Source organism: Antennarius striatus, chromosome 3 (assembly GCF_040054535.1).
Source record: "Antennarius striatus isolate MH-2024 chromosome 3, ASM4005453v1, whole genome shotgun sequence".
NCBI lineage: Eukaryota > Metazoa > Chordata > Actinopteri > Lophiiformes > Antennariidae > Antennarius > Antennarius striatus.
The window spans coordinates 11597045-11600828 of NC_090778.1; the positions used below are offsets into that span (position 1 = coordinate 11597045).

The window sequence follows — 3784 nt, forward strand, 5'->3', positions numbered from 1 at the left end:
CATAAAAACTGCGCCGTGCTGTGGATTGATGTCAAACATCAGAGCTGCCCGTCGGGTGGGGGACCCAGCAGTGTTGTAACCTTGTGATAATGTTTCATTTCATCTTCTCCTTGTCTTCCTGTACAGTAATGCCTCACCTGGATCATTTGGCCCATAAAGCTTAAGACTTTCTGGGAAATTGGATTCGAAGCTAAGCGAAGGCCCTGGAGGCTATAACATGATGACGTTTGGATACAAAAAAAGAAAAAAAAATCGCTTTGTTGCACTTTCCTTTCTTCTTTCATTTCTTTTAACTTCAATTATTCAAGGCTTACAGTGGTGTGTAATAATATTCCTCTGTTGTGACAGAGCGCGATATGTTCTCCTTTAAACTATATGAGTTCATCTATCCTCCCAGTCCAGGTTTTCTCTGTCACTTGGAGAGAGACCATAAATGTCGTCATAGATCAATATCATGGCAAGAAAAGAAAGACTGGAAAGAAAGGTAAGGAGGGGACCTTGGGAAAGTATACCTCTGAGGAATTAAAGCAGAAGACAGATGTGTAATCCTGTGATTTAAACATGAATATAGGCGCCACGCAGCTGCTGTTTTTACACTTCCTCTCCACTTCCTCACTCTGGACCCCCTGTGGGGGCAAATACCACTTGGAGAGGGGAAGGGGCTCACGAAGATGGAAGAATGCAATCTTGTCACTAAGCCCGGAAACCCTCTGGAGCTTTGGACTTTGTATTTCATCCAGCACTGTCAGTTCAAGCCTGCAGCTCCTGCTCTCCACCACCCTTCATCTTCAGCTCTTGACAGTACAAATGCAACATCTCTCTATGTGGCTTGCTTACAATGGAGTGGATTTGATGGAGGACACTCAATGATGAGTGTGCAGAGGTCAGCATCACGATGACAGAAACTCTTATCACTATGACGTTCATGCAGCTGTATTTTAGTCCATGACTGAATTTAAAGCAGTGGAAAACACCCTTTAATTAGTGACAAAACTTTATTAAAATAATCCGATCAATGACATGCTTTTGTGGCTCATTGCTCCATGAGAGAACACCGTCATTCTGTCAAATTTTAAGATTTTTAATTGATAAATATGAAAAATATGCAGGTTATCTGCCAGAGGGTGATCACAATAGATGTGCGGTCACATTTTGACAGATGTCTTAATTTCCTTTCAGCCCACATTCACTGTAGGCTATTAAATCATATCCAGATCGTCTTGTGAACGGACCAATGATGCTTCAGTGTTCCTGTCTGAGTTCTTCCCTGAGCAGACAACCCTCAAACCTCAGGCTCAACGTAAAATCATGTTTCCATGGAAGACAGAAGATGAAATGATTAGAAATATGAAAATCTGAAGATTTTTGTGATGCTTAGTAATGTATAAAGGTTGGTTAAGTAATAATGTATGGTTTTCCACATATGCTGAACAAATGTGACTCCATTCAAACAAATAAAATGTTTAAAATAAAAAACAAAACAAAAATGCTGTGTCTTCTTGTTTTAATAAATGGATAAATGGAAATGTTCATAAATGGAATGTCTTAATAAATGGAAATCTTTTATTTCCATATAGGGATGCAGTGCACTCCCTCTTAGTGGCTGTAACAAGAACATGTCATGATGTCCTTCCCATTATGGGAAGGACTGGTGGGGATAGTTGGTGGATCATAAGAGCTGGAAGGTAACAGTGGCTGTGAGGCAAAGACCACACAAGTGCAATGAGAGGTACAGTACTTAAATCATGCTACAAATACAACAGAGGACTAGTTTAGACATTTGTAAATTTCTGTTTTGGCTGTCATTTGGCGGTTTGTTGTAAGACAGGAGATACTGAGTTCTTTCCCTCTCTCCCACGTCTTTCTTTCAAGAGAGAAACTCCAAGTTTGCAATACATTTTTGGGCAAAAAAATGACAATGAACATTACAGATGGACACACTGATGATAATATCTATTGTGATTTTATGTTAAGGTAATACAAATGTTCAAATGGATCAATATGGCCTCAATTAATTCATGACAAAATATTTTACAGCGAGTGCCATAAAAACATGTTCCTCTAGTATCAAATCAGAAAATGGACATTCTATTTATAACATCAGAACCAATCAGTCTGTGGATCTTCAGCAGGAAGATTGGGTGTCATTTTATGTAGAGATTTTGCTGTAGGCAGAATTAAAAGGCAAGTTCTGAATTTATTTTCTGAACAGATGAATGTGGAGTTGTGTGTGAGCGCTAAGAACCTCTGACCTCAGAATAACTTTGCTGGGGTCCCAGATGATGGTGAGGGGGCCGATTAGTAGTGCAATCCGGAGTCAAGGACTCCAGCAGCAAACTGAGACTGTATAGCTGGCGGCTGATGACCTTCCTGCAGCAGCACACAAAGATATAACCTTCAACATTTAAACTTGTTTGTCCGAAAATCCATCAAAATGCTTGCAATTCCAACCTCATAACAGACAGCAAGAAAAGTACTCTTGTTATCTCTCTCTCAGATTACATATTTTTCTTTTATTATAAGCATGGCTGTTTGAAAATAAAGAAACATTTGTCATAATTAGCATCATTCTAGACTTGAATTATACACATTAAATGAAACAAACTGCATGCAACAGAATATCTATGCGCTTTTTCATAAGAGGTGCATTAAAAACATTTTCCATCACCTAATTTCATTAGGGTGAAACACTGGACATGATTTATTAGTAGTTACAGAGGACATTTATACCTATTTGTACTGTTTGATGTCTAACTGGATATTGAGATGCTTGTTTGCTGGTCATATTTGTTTTGTGTTAAGTGCATGAGCTAAATGACACAATGCCACGATGACGCCCCTATTGTTCCCTTGTGTTTTGGTATGTCTCTCCTCTCTCTGCTCTTGTCCGTCTCCTTTAAGTCTGCAGCGTGGGTTTCTGCACCCCTGCTCTCACTCCCCTCAGGATCATCGTCACAACAGTAACAAGTTTCTTCTTCTTTTCCTTTCAGCTTTTCACTTCAGGGGTCGCCACAGCGAATCAATTGACTCCATCTAACCCTGTCCTTTGCCTCCTCTTCTCTCACACCAACACCTTTCATGTCCTCCCTCATTACATCCATAAACCTCCTCTTTGGTCTTCCTCTAGGCCTCCTGCCTGGCAGTTCAAAACTCAGCATCCTTCTACCAATATATTCACTATCTCTCCTCTGGACATGTCCAAACCATCTCAGTCTGTCCTCTCTGACTTTATCTCCAAAACCTCTAACATGTGCTGTCCCTCTGATGTACTCATTCCTGATCCTATCCTTCCTGGTCACTCCCAAAGAGAACCTCAGCATCTTCATCTCTGCTACCTCCAGCTCTGTCTCCTGTCTTTTCTTCAGTGACACTGTCTCTAGACCAAACAACATCGCTGGTCTCACCACAGTTTTGTACACCTTTCCTTTCATTTTAGCTGAAACTCTTCTATCACACATCACACCTGACACTTTCCTCCACCCGTTCCATCCTGCCTGTACACGCTTCTTCACCTCTTTTCCACACTCTCCATTGCTCTGGACTGTTGACCCTAAGTACTTAAAATCCTCCACCTTCTTGATCTCTTCTCCCAGTAACCTCACTCTTCCACTTGGGTCCCTCTCATTCACACACATGTACTCTGTCTTACTGTGGCTAACCTTCATTCCTCTCCTTTCCAGGAGAAACCTTCACCTCTCTAGCTTCTCCTCCACCTCTTCCCTGCTCTCACTACAGATCACAATGTCATCTGCAAACATCATAGTCTATGGAGATTCCTGTCTAA

The 3784-nt window shown here is 40.9% G+C and overlaps 1 long non-coding RNA gene across 1 annotated transcript; it reads left to right on the top strand.

The window, feature by feature from the left end:
- The first annotated feature begins 351 nt into the window (after positions 1-351).
- Positions 352-1282, top strand: LOC137592071 (uncharacterized). Its single transcript, XR_011034991.1, has 3 exons — positions 352-484; positions 572-883; positions 1180-1282. It is a non-coding gene; the product is annotated as an uncharacterized lncRNA (long non-coding RNA).
- Positions 1283-3784: the final 2502 nt, after the last annotated feature.